The 16,980-nt window shown below is 34.9% G+C and overlaps 1 pseudogene; it reads right to left on the bottom strand.

Moving 5' to 3' along the window:
* Nucleotides 1-11,914: 11,914 nt before the first annotated feature.
* On the bottom strand, nucleotides 11,915-12,579 carry LOC138803724 (periphilin-1-like; annotated as a pseudogene).
* Nucleotides 12,580-16,980: the final 4,401 nt, after the last annotated feature.

Genomic DNA, 16,980 nt, shown 5'->3' with positions numbered 1-16,980 from the left:
CACCAGCTACTAAGGAGTCTGAGAGCTCAGAATCATGGTTCAAAGCAAGCTTAGGCAGGAAGTCCACGAGACTCTTATCTCCAATGAGCCAAAAGAAAACTAGCAGTGGCTCAAGTGGTAGAGGACTAATCTTGAGCTGAAGAGCTGAGGGACAGTGTACAGGTCCATATTTTAAGCCCCATGCACCAAAATTAAAAATAAACATATATATGCAGATATATATATATATATATATATGTTTGTAAAATTATATATATAATATATAATGCGTACCACAATGAGTGTGTAGCGTTATTTCTACTATAAACTGTTAAATTGGAATAACATATTTCTACAATAAAATATAACTAAAAAAATTTAGTCCCTGAAAGCAATTAATCCTGATTAAAACATTGTCATGTACTATAAACCCTAAATACCAGAGAGCAGCTCCTGAAGCAGTTCTGGCACTATCATTTGTTTTATTCATTCTACTTAAAATCTTCTCTTTTCAAGAGCATTTAACTGCTATTATTTTGGAATTGTGGTTAATACTTATTTGACTGCTATTTTTAAAGAATGCACCATCCAATACTGGTTTTATTTTTCTAACTTTTTGTGTCTAATCTATTTCGGAAACAGCTATTTGAATTACATGAATTGCTTATTGAAATTGAATCAGTGTAGAGAGGAAAAGAAGAAAAAAGTGTCTCTGTGGGTATGTCATGTTAAAAATGTACTTACAAGGTATTTATTTTTATATCATCTATTTTTATTATATTTAGATTCTGATAAAATTTAGCCTCTCAACTCACCCAATGATAATGCAGTCTTATTTCATTTCTGCCAAAAGCGAACAACAAATTATGATTTATTTATTTAACAATTTTTTTTAATTATCTTTATTTAAAAAACAATTTTTTACATTTACATGGGCAGGTAGCCCCTCTGTACAGTATGTTCTCAAATAAAATAAAATAATATTAAAAAAAAAACAATTTTTTAAAAAAATTAGCCAAAGCAAATATTTTATTACATATTTAAAGTCATGTTCAGACACTATGGTGGAAGCCAAACAGGAGAAAAAATCATGCTTTTATTCTTCTTCGAGGCACTCTGATTTACTTCACCTATTTCTAAAAGAATGAAATTCTTGATTTAAAGCCTTTTGCTTGATATCCACAATGTGTCATTCTTCCTTTATTAATAGGAGAATTTGGAGAAAGGATGAGAATTCACACTAGACAAAAAGGAAAAGAGAAGAAGAAATCTAGATATTTTGTTTTTCCTCATCTCAATCACAATGTATGAATAATAAAAAAGATAACCCCACAAGTGATCTCATGGAGAATGCTTCTTTATAAAAATTGTAATATCATCAAACAGGAAAAGTTGTCTATTTGTTTAGTTTTCGTTTAGTATTTGTTAAATTCTTGTGTGCTACAGTCAACAATCATAAAAGCATACAAGGATGGTAAGAAACTAACTTCTCAATATCATATTCTAATATTAGCTTAACTCTTGTTGTGTTATATGTATGTGGCTATATTTGAGTTTTGCCTCAATTTCATATGCTATGTTCTTTCAGTATATAAGTTGAAAGAAGATTTCCTCTGGAAATATGCTATTTTTATAGCTAAGAGGAAACAAGTCAGCTGTCAGCTGTTAGACAGGGAGAATTGCATAGAAATCTGTTGCCAATTCTCGTTCATTTTTGTAAGCTAAAGTAAGTCACATGACCCATCGCATTGCAGAGTAGAGTTAAATCTCACCTACAGGGAGCTGATGCAGGACATAGAGTAATATGCCAAAATATGCAACACTTGAGATAAAGAGGAAAAAAATGAGAACTATAATACAGTCAATCATACTGGCTATCACATATGTCTCTGCAAGAAGGAGGCTATTATGTACATTTGTTTCTAAAACTACTGAGATGTTCAAATCATGTCTTTTATGCTTGGATGTTACAAGAATTAGAGAACATTTTGATACTTAGACAGCATAAAATCTCATAGAAAGCTGGAGTAATCATTTCAATACTCCATTTTGTTCTGCTAAGAGAAGAAAGCATTTTATAGTCAATACTTTATATTTTATTACCTAGTATCTTTTTTTCCAGAAATGGATTTTGTTAATATATGTGACTATCCACCAGAATAAATGCATTCATTTATCTGCACCTTGTGCAGATAGTATAGTCAAATAGATGTAAATGGGCGTTCATCAGTAGCACTTTTTAAAAATCCAAAAAATGTGGGCAGGGAGCCAATATACATATTGTCCCACCATCTCCTTCCACATCCTCCTTCTTCCTTCATAGGAAAAACAATCAATAAAAAGGCTTAGATATTTGGCTCTTGACCTTGAAAGTGGAAGCAGAAGAGGACTGTTAATGGTGTTTTACATAATAATGTCACATGTAACACCCCTATGTGTCCTGCAGGTCTTAACACTGTACTTGCTTAGTGATGTGACAAGAATGTCAGCCTTATTGGACTTAGTATTGTTTTCCACTTCCTTTTCTACCACCTGGCCTAAATTATAATACATAGTAACAGAATGAAAAATTAATGCTATCTTAAGAAAGTCATTAAGTCTCTGGGAATGTGGCTTCATGGTACAGTTATTGCCTAGCATGCATGAATCCCTGAAATCAATTCCTCAGTACCAAATAAACAGAAAATAAACACTGGAAGTAGTGCTGTGCCTCACATGGTAGAGTGCTAGCCTTGAGCAAAAAAAACAAAACAAAACAAAACAAAAAACACCTCAGGAACAGTTCCCTGGCCTTCAGTTCAAGTGCCAGGACTAGCAAAAAAGACAGTTAGTAAATGCAAAATAAACAACCCATACTTGGAAAATGTAATTGCCCTTCCATACTGATACCTGACAATAGTCCTTAATTAATTCATGTGCTTTACCCATATTAGAATACAGTGTTGAAAGAAATGTTTTGTTAATAGGTCATGGTAATTAATGCCAGAAATGTGCTTTGATATCAAGTGAAGTTTAATACTGGAAATTCAAAGCTTCCAGGCATTTCAGTGGTCACTGCTCATCACAATGAGACAGGTAGTCTAAGTAAGATTTGAAATCTTTTTGCTCAGTCATGGCACCAAAAATGCAGAGGCTAATTAACAGTTGTGACTGAAGAGAAGAAATAACTCCAAATGGAAGGAATAAATGATAATAATAATAATAACTAAGGTATACCGGTGACTGTTAGAGGGAACCATTTTTGGTTATTGAAGAACTAGTAATCAAGTAGGCTTATTCCTCATTGCCTTTAGCATTCTAAATCTCCTTGGCTAGTTTTTAATTTCTGTGTGATAAATTGTATCACGTTCTGTGCTGTTCTTTCATACCTGATCTTTGCCTTGTAAAAATCTCACTTCATTTTTCTCTATTTCTCTGTGAACAATTTGTGATACTAAGTCCACATATGCAGTCAGTAGAGGATGCTAATGTAAGAGTTGCATAGCACATTAGTCCTTAGTGTAACAAGATGGAAAAGGAGGACATATTTATTGCTACCTCAATTTTTCTGAAAAGTTGCAATGTCACATCAATTGATTCAAATTTCCATTCTTTGTCTACATAGTGTTATAAATTGCACATAAATGCAAATATGAGCTGGGTGCTGGTGGTTCATGCCTGTAATCCTAGCTACTCAAGGAGGTTGAGACCAGAGGATTGCAGGTCAAAGCCAGCCTGGTCCGGAAAGTTCATGAGACTCTTATTTTCTGTTAATCACAAGAAACCTGGATGTGGTGCTGTACTTAAAGTGGTAGAGTGCTCAGCTGGAGCTGCAGAGTTGAGGGACAGGGCCCAGGATAAGAGTTGAAGCCCTATGGCCAACAAAAAAATGCAAATATGACTTTAAGTTTCCCCAAAAGGAACTACAAAGTCAATAGTTATCTTCCCAAGATGCAAAAATAATTCCAAAATGAATGGTGTACCTACTTTGGTGAGTTATTTAAGTTATGGCTTCTTTGCTGGACATATTTTCTTCTTTTAAAAATTGTCAAATATTAGATTTATAATAAACTTCTAGTATTTCTTGGTTCAAAACAGAAATCTTATATCACTTGGCTTTTTTACTTTCTCATTTCAAAGCCAACCCAGGCAGAAGAGTCTGTCAAATTCTTATCTGTAATTAAACAACCAAAAAGCCAGAAGTGGAGTTTTGGCTCAAGCAATGGAGTACTAGCTTTGGGGGAAGTTGGACAAGGAAGAAAATTTTTAACGGACATGGTCTAGCATCTGACATCAAGCCCCAGAACAAGCACAAATTAAACAAACAAATAAACAAGCAAAAAACAGCACATATTTCTTTGGGACCATCCTTAAAGCATTGGATTGAGAAGAGACTTCTTTTGCTGATCATACTGACTCGATCTTGCCTTTTTGGAATACTTATTGGGATGGAGAACTCAGGACCAGACTAAAGGAATGGATAACTAACTCCTGCAATAGGAAAATCATCTCAGGAGGGAAATATCCATGCATAAGACTCTTTACAACCTCCATGTCTTTGTTTCTTTACAGCAGAACACTTTTTTTTTGTCCGGTCGTAGGGCCTGAACTCTGGGCCTAGACACTGTCCCTCAGCTCTTCAGCTCAAGGCTAGCGCTCTACCACTTCAGCCACAGCGCCACTTTTGGTTTTTTTCTTTTTTGCTTATGTGGTGCTGAGGAATCAAACCCAGGGCCTCAGGCATGCACGGCAAGAGCTCTACCACTGAGCCACCTTCCCAGCAGAATACTTTTTAAACTAAGTTATTTCCTTTTTTCCTATGCTGGCCTTCAAATGGCACATTGTTTTTTAAAACTCTCAACTACAATTTTACAGACATGTTTTATATGAGTAATTAACACACTCGAACAAGTCAGGGACAGAGTTTCCTTCAAGACTTGGATTCTTTTCTTGTTCAGTAAAAAGGAACACAAATTAACTTGAATTTTGTCATTTCTCCATGTTCAATTCCTCTCTTGGGATCAGTTTCCACTTGCAGTAACAGTTCCTTCCACTTATTTCCAGTAACAATCTATGGCACTGCTCGAGTTAAAATGAATGTTTTCTGGCTTCCTTGAAATAGCACAAAGACATCTTTGGACATGAGGTGACACCTGTTTCAGGGACAACTTAGCAAAGACAAATATGGAATTTAAATAGCTTATAAAAACATTATCTATTTTGTATGTCCCTCCCCCACAGTATAACCCCTGCTTTCACTATATTTGATGTCGGTATAATTTGTGGAGGAGATGGGGAAAACAAGTCGTTTAATGATACAGGTGGGCCCGATGCAACAATGAGAAGTACATGTTGTCATGTCAAAAACGAACTCTATAACTTTGGTTCTCTGTAACTTAAATTTAACTGGAAGAAGATTCTCAGAATGTTTTTTTGTGAGTGTGTATGTTGTGCATTATTTCTTTTTTTTTTTTTAATTGTATTTTATTTTATTTGAGAACATACTGTACAGGGGGGCTACAATTACATGGGCAGGATAATGCATACATTTCTTACCAAGCATTGCAGCCTCCTCCTTTGTTTACCCTTCACTTCCCTTCCCCGCCTCCCCCCTCCCCCCACCCAATTTTACCCCCCTCCCCCCACCCAATTATACCCCCCTCGCCCCCCCCACACCGACATTGTAAAGCTGGTTTTGACATGACATTTTGTACTTCTCATTGTTGCAACAGGTCCACCTGAATCCTTAAACGACTTTTTGTCCCCATCTCCTCCACATGTTATACTGACATCAAATATAGTGAAAGCGGAGGTTACACTGTGGGGGAGGGACATACAAAGCAACAAAGAAATAATCTTATAAATGAGTTAGAAACACATGCATGAAAGAAACGAAAACATTAAAATACATATTTAAGGGTTCATTTTCCTAACATCACATTATCTGACCTTTTCCGCTTGACTCATACCTATACTAGATATTGCAAATAAGGGAAACCATGGGACCTATGCTTCTTTGGGCCTGGCTTACTTCACTTAATATAATTTTTTCCAAACCTTTCCATTTCCTAACAAATGGGGAAATGTCATTCTTTCTGATGGAGGCATAGAATTCCATTGTGTATATATACCACATTTTCTTGATCCATTCATCTACTGAGGGGCATCTGGGTTGGTTCCATATCTTAGCTATGGTAAATAATGCTGCAATAAACATAGTTGTGCTGGTAGCTTTAGTGTGGTCTTGTTTGTAAACATTTGTGTAAATGCCCAAAAGTGGGATTGCAAAGAGAAGCTTCTCTGAAGAAGAAACAAGGATGGCCAATAGACACATGAAGAAATGTTCAACATCCCTAGCCATAAAAGAAATGCAAATCAAAACAACATTGAGATATCACCTCACTCCAGTTAGAACAGCAAAAATCAAGAACTCTAACAACAACAGATGCTGGAGGGGATGTGGACAGAAAGGAACCTTACTTCATTGTTGGTGGGAATGTAAACTTGTTCAACCACTTTGGAAAGCAATATGGAGGTTCCTCAGAAGACTTCACATAGATCTCCCCTATGATCCAGCAATCCCACTTTTGTGCATTATTTCTTAAGTGTACATAAGTTAACAGTAGGAGAAACAATAGGAATAATAGGAGAAAAAAGTTCTGTGTTTAAGTATATTGGTTCAATATACTACAGAAAACTCTGCAAATAAAACAACTATGAAACAATAAAGTCAATGCAAATATGTAGATCTATGGGAGTGACATAGAGAAAGCATTAATACTAAGTGGAACATGAAGGATGAGGCCACTCTCTTTCATCTTCTAGCTCTAAATCATGGTTGCTAATCACACAAATTTGTAAAACGTAGAATGGAAGAATAGTTCTTGTTCCAAAGCAAGTTAGATATAAGAGCATGTACTTAACGGGAAAGAAAAAGTCCACGTTGAGAGTGAGGGAATTATACTAGCAATGAACTAGTGGCTAAGATCTCATTTCTCTTTCTTTCTTTCATTCATTCTTTCTCTTTTCTTTCTTTCATTCATTCATTCTTTCTTTCTTTCTTTCTTTCTTTCTTTCTTTCTTTCTTTCTTTCTTTCTTTCTTTCCTTTTTCCTTTCTTTTTTTTTGATGGTCGTGGCAGGGCTTGAACTGTGGGCATGGGCAATGTCTCTCCGCTCTTCAGCTCAAGGCTAGTGCTCTACCATTTGAGCCACAGCGCCACTTCCAGTTTTCTGGTGGTTAATTGGAGATAAATGCCTCAGAACATTTCTTTCCTACTCATTATAGATTTGAATTGCAATCCTCAGATCTCAGCCTCCTGAGTAGCTAGAATTATAGGCGTGAGCTCAAGTGATAGAATACTAGTCATGAGCAAGATTGCTGAATAAGGTTGCTGAGGCTTTTGCATATATACATACAAACATACACATACACACAGAGTAACTTATATATGCAAACAAACATAAACAAATGAAATAACTCTCGGAATGTGTAGAAAAGTTTAAAAAACAATATAAAATATATCCTGAGTAAAACTAGATCATGTGATAATTTTTAATATTAGAAAGTCCTCAAGTGAAATTTCTTCAAAAAGTTTGAGAATATTACATAGGTAGGAACCAGAGATAGTAAGAAAATCAAGTAATCATTATAAAATGGATTGGATCCATGGAAGAATGAATCAGAGACCCTGCATGTGCATCTGAAAGTGTTCATATCCTGTGTTAAATGTTAGCACATCTTTGAAAATAGTACATAAACAGTTTGAGCAGTCAGAGAAGTTCAGAATTGCTAGTATGTAGATTAAATAAACCAACAAACTATGACAGGGCAATGTGATACAAGCCTGGAATTCTAGCAGACTAAGACAAGAGATTAGAGAGTATAATTACATAGCAATACCTTCCCTGGGCCAGATAGTATAATTTTATCTCCATGAAACACCAAACAACAAGAAAGGGATACACAGTTGGAAGTTTGGGCTAATTTGTGTCATTATGTTTTGAGAAGTCGTTTCCTATTGAAATGCAAAACACTTATAATCCTCAGTTGTGTTTTTAATGCTCTCTTCATTACAGAACATTCCTAGATGCAAAATGGCTCCTGATTCCCAATGAAAACTTTGAAAAAGTAAGCATCCTTCTGTTGGATTCCAAAGAAATGATGAAGGATTACAAAAGTTTAAGCTTGGAGAAATAGCAAAGTTCGTCTAATGTAGGACTTTGTAGACCTTGCTAAATTAGAATTTAGATTTAAAATAAATATTTTGTCTTTGTTTGTAATTTTGTATTCTATAAGATAATACAAAATTATTTTTAAGTAGAGGGTTTAATTGACAAATTCACAAATGATTCTGGCATTCTATTTGCTTAAAATATTCTTTTAAGCGAGGTATAATTAGAATTTAGTTAATAGATAATACATGTATAATATGATACTGTGAATAATCTAGACAGAGTTGGCAAGAAATGAATGAAATTAATTTGTTAATTTAGAAAAAGCAATTTTTTTGAGGCTTTGGTGTAACAAGGTATGAAGAGAGTAATTATGTGACGTCTTGGTTTGTGTCTCTATTTGTAATACAGGAAGAAATTTCCTTAATTATGTGCCTCTGTATTCAATGAGAAAAATGCCAGGGCTGTGGTTTGTTTTTATTTTGTTTTTGTTTTTTGTTTGCTCCTCAGTCCTGAACACTGGAGCTGGCCACTCTCTCTGAGCCGGTTTTTGCTCAAGGCTTGCGCCCTACCACTCAACCTCAGTGCCACTTGTGTCTGGCTTTTTCTGAGCAGTTTATTGGAGATAAGAATCTAAGGAGCTTTCCTCCCTGGGTGGGCTTTGAACCATAATCTTCTGATCTTAGCCTCCTGACTATCTATGATAGATAAAAATATAAATATAAATAATATTTGCAAGTGTTCTGATTTCAAGCATAACACTGGGGGGGGAAATGTTTCAGAAAAGTTTAATGTAGTGTTCTTTTCACAATAGGAACGGCATCACATTAGCAGAAGTGTAGTATTTTTTTGCAATAGTGATAAGCTATTCATGATGTGAATTAAGGGAATATTGAGGTGCACCTTACAAGTTGGAAATTGTTGGGCTAGGATGAGTTTATGACATAAAAGCTTGGTATTGGTGGTCATAGAAATAATAGCTTATTCTTGAGGAATTAATTATAACACACAGTAGTTTTATCCTCTACAAGAACGTGGCTATATTTTCTGTTGATTTCTGAAACCCCCATTGAAACTGAAGCTATTGCAGAATTAAATAACATGCAAATAAGTACTGTTTTGAATGTCTCTCTATGTCTGTGTACCAGAGACATTCAAAAATTGAATGTCAAAATTCTGGTTCAGAATTTGAAAATGAGTAGTTAGTAATTGTAGTAATTTTGAAGAACACATATATTCTGTCCTCTTAACAATTATTCAGTTTTAAAAGTTAGGAGCTTCCAGAGAATTAAACTGTTTTCTGTTTTACTATGTGACAATACTAAAATTTTGTTTTTTTTTCAAAATAATGGCAAATATATTGTGAAAATATTGTATAGTTGGAAAACGTTCAAGTTGATGATCCTCTGATAAAGAAGGGGGTAATTAATTCAAATTAGATGCAAAATAGTGTTCATTTTTAAAAAAGGTAATACACCTAGAATAATATTTACTATAGCAATACAGTTAAATTATGTATTTTTTATTTAAACTTGATTGCTTTATTTTGTATTTTTTTAAGTTCACAAAAAGCTTTACAATATCTATTTTCCCTGTTGGTCATCAAGGCTTTATTGTAAGACAATAAAAGTTTTGTCACATCATTTGGGCATTAATAAAAAACAACAATCTACAAATAAGAGCATTTTGCAAAATATACTGTAGAACACATCTGAATATATCTATCCTAAAATTAGAATTTAAAAGGCATCAAAAAGCAAAAATCAAATAAGCTGTTAAACACTGACAAACATCAGAATGCTGCCAATGGAAAGCTATAACAGCTTTAAATGCTTGTGCCTGTACTGAAATATATGTTAGTAAACATTTAATAATTTCAATAAAGTGAATAACACCTCTGCCTATGGTAGTGTCTCAAATTTTACTTGTAAAAAATTCTTGATTAAAGGAACTGAATTCTGGGAACAGAATATTTAAGGGAAAAAAAAAAAACACCGAGAGGATAAAATAATATCAACATCAATGACGCCTTGATCTTTCTAAATTGAGCAACACATCATTATTTACACTGAAGAATAGCAGATAATATATGGAACTTTTATTGGGCTTATAGTTTATAAATGTTGAAAAGTTAAGAAGTTAGATTTCAAAGAGAGGAAAATTAAGGTGGTCTTAGAAAACTTAAATGGCCTTCATCAAAACTTGCAAAATGATACAACACATATTTTGAAGCACAAATCATAAGCTACATTAAAATTATTTATATTGCTATTTTGACATTCAATGTAAACTTTAGGAACTTTTAGATGAAGGCAACAATAAAGGGCATAGAAATATGCCAGAATTGAAGTGATAACATGGTAAAAATGGAAAAAGAATGGGAGTATAATGCAATTGGGCAGTAATAACAAACATGATTGTTAAAAGTGCCGTATTAACTAATGCTACAAAATTTTATTTTGGTTCAATGCACAGGACTGCTGAAAATGGCGAGGAAAAATGGAATATTCTAATGGTCCCTGTTAAATTCTTAACTAACTCATGATTTTGTTGGCTCACTCATGAAAGACTGGAACACACGCAGACTGCTTGCTAACTTACTAATTCTCCTTTGTTTCTTTCAAGAACATTTGGAAGGTTAAGAAATTTAAAAATCAACAGAACAGGGGCTGGGAAGGTGGCTCAGTGGTATAGCGATTGCCTTGCATGCCAGAGGCCCTGGGTTTGATTCCCCAGCACCACATAAGCAAATAGAAAAAAGCCAGAAGTGGTGCTGTGGCTCAAGTGGTAGAGCACTGGCCTTGAGCTGAAGAGCTGAGGGACAGCATCCATGCCCAGATTTCAGGCCCCACAACCGGCTCCCACCCCCCCAAAAAAAAATTCAGCAGAACAAAACACTCATATTATAGAGACTAATAAAAAATAGTTTGAAAAATGGTTTAAACCAGTATGGGTCTATGGAAATGTTAAACACCAATCTCCTATATTTGCTGAGTTTTTTCTGTAGAAAGTTATTGCAGTAATTACATTTTTAAAATACTCATCTTCCACCTCAAATTGATTTCTTTTATTTTACTATATGATATTTAATATTTTTATCAACTACAGTACTCAAACATTCATGAATATTTTAAGAGAAAACACTGTTATATGTTTTGAGAAAAAATTGTTATGATTTAGAATTTTGAAAGTTGTTTTGTTGCTGAATGAGAACTGTTCTGAAAGCAAATATGCACTAAGATACCAGGGTACTGTTTATTAGGATGGTATCCTCAACTTGCTAAAGGACTAACAAAAAAGTCAGCAAAAAAAATCACAACTCAAAATGGTAACAGTTTTCACATGGCGATCTCTGCTCCAAAAATGCAAAAGACTATCATTTTAAGTGGAATGATCTCTACCTATAAATTATACTCAAATGACTAAACAAATCAGCATATGTTATCAAAGACAGTAAAGTAGAGTAAGTACAAAGAGCTACTCTCCAGGATTGTTTTACCAAAGCTTATCAAATTAACCATCATTTGAGGGGAGAGATGGGGAGTTGCTGTGGGAATATGGACTAAGTGAATTTATGTTTAGAAAAAAATTATAGCTAAAGTATCTTTCCAAGACTATTTTAGACCTTTGACTGAATTGGAAATATGGCCAAATAAAATATTGCTCTTCATCACAAAAGTCCCGTACATTAAAAAATTACACAGTTCCACAGGTGGATGAGGGAGTGTGGTTATATCTAGAAAGATTACTTTTAATGTTTATTATACCTAGACACTTATTCTTCTAAAAATGCTCTCCAAAATCTTGAGCAGAATTATCATACTCTGCAATTTAATGCTTCAATTGTTCAACACAACGCTCACCTATTTCATGTAAATTTTGCCTCAGTGCAAACTGTATTGACTGTTCTAATGAAGGATCTTTTTCAATCAGCATTTTCACAACCATCCCGAAAGTTTTGCAGTTTTGCCGATAAACCTTTGATGAAGGAACTGTTGAAGAGCTTGAAGGTGAAGTGTCTCATGATGTTTTCAAAGACTGAGTAGAGGGCTGGGGAGGTAGCTCAGTGGCAGAGCACTTGCCTTGCATGCATGAGGCCCTATGTTCGATTCCTCAGCACCATACAAGCAAAAAGAAAAAAGCTGGAAGTGGTGCTGTGGCTCAAGTGGTAGAGTGCTAGCCTTGAGCTGAAGAGCTGGGGGTCAGCGCCCAGGCTCAGAGTTCAGGCACCACAACTATGCTGAGACTTGTGGAATGAATATGCTCTGCTCCGTCCTGGAGAGTAGCCCCTGCTGCTGAAACTGGAGCCAGATCTGTTGTGTGGAGAGTCCTTTCGACCTCCAGGTGACTCTGAAAAATGGATGCTCCCTTTTATGGGGAGAACGATCCCTTGAAAAATGGGAAAAGTAGAAACTTTTTCTTCTAAAACCATCTCTTCTGTTCCTCATGGTGGTTGGAGAGTAGACAAGAAAGAGTGAAATTTTATTTTATGTAGCTTATGTCCCCTCTTTTTTATTCTTTTCATTTTTTCTCTTTCTTTTTTGCATGCCTTAATTGCTGTTCTGCCCAGGCGCAGATATATAACCTTCATCGATTATTATATGCTATCCCCCATTGAGTACACACATAATCCAGAAATTTATTACTCTATTCACAAACTCTTAGGCTTAAATTCTTTAATAGCAGTATTATCTCTTTATACATATATAATTTTCAAGTAACTAATTTTAAGGATTTTTATTTTTTAGTTTTTCATATTTCCTTTCTGTTCCTCCCCTCCTCTCATCCTATCCTTTTCTTCTCTCAATAACATTTCTTTATATTTACATAATTTTGAGTTTCACTTTTTAAATTTCAATTGTTCTTTTTCAATTTTTTTCTTTTTTTAATCTCTCTCCTAACATTCTGTCCAATCCTTTTCCCTCTCTGAAATTAGAACTTGATTAAATTCACTCCTCTTTTGCCTTTCCACATACAACTAAACTTATTTCTCCCACATATTTCCCTAAACGTAATAATTTCTGTTTTGCCAAATTCTTCTCTGCTGTTCAAAGCCTATTAATCATACTTGTTTGAATAGATTGTATCTGTTGAACTACATTTTATCTGCAGTCATTTTGACTGTGCAAATAAAGGACTCTGGTTGATGATTGCCTTAAAATACTATTCGAGCACACAATTTTATTTCATACCAAATGGTCAGAACAAGACAGAAAAACACAAGAAAAATGGCAAATCCGGGTATCTCAACTCCCATTCATGATAATCAAGTGACAGAACAGTTAATGAATAATCCAGAGGAGAGTCCCCAAAAAGCTCTACAAACACTACTGCTAAACATGGTGAATGAAATGATTGAAAACTTGCAAGCGTCTCAGGATTAGCATGATAGGAAGAGAGAGGAGGCAAACCAAAGATCAACACAGAGATCTCGTGAGCATGAGGAACTACTCAAAGAGTGATACAAGAATTGCGTGAGCATGTTGAGAAGAGTCAATGAGAAATAAAGGAATTGTGTGAGCAGGCTGAGAATAGTCAAAAAGGACAGGAATTATGTGAACGTGAGGAAGCTAATCAAAGAGTTATACAGGAATTTTGAGAGGGGGATGAGAATACACAAAGATCAATAAAGGTATTCATGGAATCTATAAACAGACAGCTGAAAGAATTCAGGTAAATCACAAAGGGAATGCTGAATGGAGCCCAACAGAAGGAATGGGAGTTCAAGGAAACCATAACCAATCAACTAAGTGATTTTAGAATAAACACTGAGCACAAAATTAAGGAAGTAAAGAATTTCATACAAGATCGAAAACAAAGCTCCAACAAAGAATTTGAAGCCATCAATGCCAACCAATTAGAAGGAAAAGAAAGAAAAAAATTAGAAATTCTTGACAGTAGGTTAGACCACGCAGAACATCGAATCTGAGGGAGTGAGGACAGCCAGGTTATTATAGAGAAAGAACATACAACTATCCAAGACAAATCCGAAAAATATGATACATCTATTCACCATTTGGGAGACACCATCTGACGGCCTAATCTGAGGATAATGGATGTGGAGGATAACATAGAGACATAACTTAATGGTCTAGCAAACTTGGTTAATAGGATCCTAGAAGAGAATTTCCCAAAGATGCAAAAAGATAGGCCTATTCAGATACAAGAAGCTTTTAGAACTCCAAATAGACTAGACAAGAATAGGATATCCCACCAGGACATTATAATCCGTACGGGATCAGTTTAGACAAAGGAAAAATTCCTTAAAACTCTCAGGGAGTAAAAGTCAACCACTTATAAAGGGAAACCAATTAGAATCACCTCAGATGTCGCAGCAAGACAATTAAAGCAAGAAGAGCCTGCGATGATCGAGGCCATGCTCTAAAGACAACTATCAATCAAGAACAGTGTAACCAACGAAACTCTCCTTGATAACCGAAGGTGAAATAAAAACCTTCCATAGCAAAGAAAAACTGAAACAATATGTCTCCACCAAGCCAGCCCTATAAAAGATACTTGAAGATGCCTACACATAGAAAAATCAACAAGACCACAAGAAAGGCCAAGAAACTGCACCCAAACTGAGAATCCAACAACCATAGGAAGAATCCAGTCACTGAAGAACCCAAGAAGGTGGATTACATTGCAGGAACTCTCAAACACCTATCATTCCTAACTCTGGACTTAACTCTCCAATTAAGAGACATAGATTGTCTAGTTGGATTAAAAAGCAAGATCCTTCTATCTGCTGCCTTCAGAAGTCAGAACTGGTCCATAAAAAAACATATTTTGAAGGTGAAACAAAGTCTACCGGGCAAATGGCTCCGATAAACTGGTGGGAATTACAATCCTAATATCACATGAAATAGACTTCAAATTAAAATTAGCGAGAATAGATAAAAAAATGTCGCTACATACTAATTAAGGGATGGGTCCTTCAGGAGGATATTACAATTCTACATCTCTATTCACCAAACCACGGAGCACCCAAATTTATCTAATAAACACTACATTCCCTCAATTTTCACATAGATCCAAAGACATTAATTGTTGGGAACTTTATCACACTCCTATCCCCACTTCATAGATCAACTTGGCAAAAAACTCAACAGAGAAACCACAAATCTAAAAACCTAGATTTAACAGACATCTACCTAATATTTCACCCAGCAGCATCAGAATACACGTTTTTCTCAGCAGCACACAGAACATTTTCCAAAATAGACCACATTTTAGGTCCAAAGCAAACCTGTCCAAATTCAGAAATATTGAATTTATACCTTGCATTACTAAGAACACAAGGGAATAAATTTAGAACTCAACACCAAAAGCCACCAAAGAAAGTCCTGTAACATTTAGATGCTAAACAACACACTGTTGAATCACCAATGGGTCATGGAAGCGATTAGAAAGAAATTCCAGTGTTCATGATATTCAACAAAAATGAACATATAAAATTACCAGATCCTCTGGGACAAAGCAAAGGCAGTACTCAGAGGTAATTTTATAGCTCTGAGTTCCTTCAACAACAAATTGGAGAGAGCTGAAATAAAAACTTTAGATAGATCTGAACCTCCTTGAAATAGAGCAGCAAGATAAACCCCAATCCAGTAGACGGAAAGAAATAATCAAAATTAAATCAGAATTTAATGAATTAGAATCTAAAAAAAATACAAGGAATCAACCCAACAAAGAGTTGATTCTTCGATAAAATTAACAAAATAGACTTTAGAAAAACTTAGAAAAAGAATAGAACACAGCAAAATAAATAAAGTCAGAGATGAGAATGGAAATTTCACCACAGAAACTACCAAGATTCAGAACACTATAAGGGAATACTTCTCAAAACTTTATGCTAGTAAGGTTGAGAACTTGGCAGAAATGGACCATTTCCTAGCAAATATTGACATGCTGAAACTAAACCAAGATCAGTTGAACCATCTTAAAAGGTGCATATAAAGCATTGAAATAGAAACAACAATAAGAGACCTCCCATCGAAGAAAAGCCTAGAATAAGATAAATTTACAGTGGAATTCTACGATACCTTCAAAGCAGAACTTACACCAATACTCCTTCAAATCTTCAATGAAATTCAAAGAGAATGTTCACTACCGAACTCATTCTATGAAGCCATCAATTCCCTCATCCCAAAACCAGGCAGAGACTCATCAACGAAAGAGAAGTATAGACCCATTTCTTTGATGAACATTGAAGCAAAAGTTCTCAACAAAATTTTGGCCAGTGGACTTCAACTATTCATCCAAATAATCATACATTATAATCAAACAGGATTCATTTCAGGGATGCAAATGAATTAATATAATTCATTACATCAACAAAAGCAATAATAAGAACCACATGGTTATCACAATAGATGCAGAAAAAGCATTTCCAATACTCGTTTACGATAAAGGTTCTGGAAAAATTAGGAATCCACAGAACCTGCCTCAATACAATAAAGGCTATATATGACAAACATACAGCCAGCATTATACTTAATGATGAAAAACTAAAGCCATTCCTCTTAACTCAGAAATCAGACAAGGATGTCCAGTCTCTTCACTTATCTTCAATTTAGTATTAGAATACCTAGCTACAGCAATAAGACAAGATGCAAATATAAAAGGGATCCAAATGGGGAAAGATGAAGTAAAACTCTCCCTCTTTGCAGATGACATGATCTTGTATTTAAAGAATCCCACGGACCTCACTCTCAATTTAATCAGGTTGATTCAAAACTTTGGTAAGTAGCATGGTATAAAATTAACCCTCTAAAATCCATGGCTTTTCTGTATGCCAACAATAAGGAAAGCATGGATGAAATCAGGAAAGCAACTACATTCGTAAT

Source organism: Dipodomys merriami, unplaced genomic scaffold, assembly GCF_024711535.1.
Source record: "Dipodomys merriami isolate MVZ:Mamm:240054 unplaced genomic scaffold, mDipMer1.0.p SCAF_347, whole genome shotgun sequence".
Lineage (NCBI taxonomy): Eukaryota > Metazoa > Chordata > Mammalia > Rodentia > Heteromyidae > Dipodomys > Dipodomys merriami.
The sequence above is the reverse complement of the archived record's forward strand: the minus strand, read 5'-3'. Positions and strand labels throughout refer to the sequence as shown.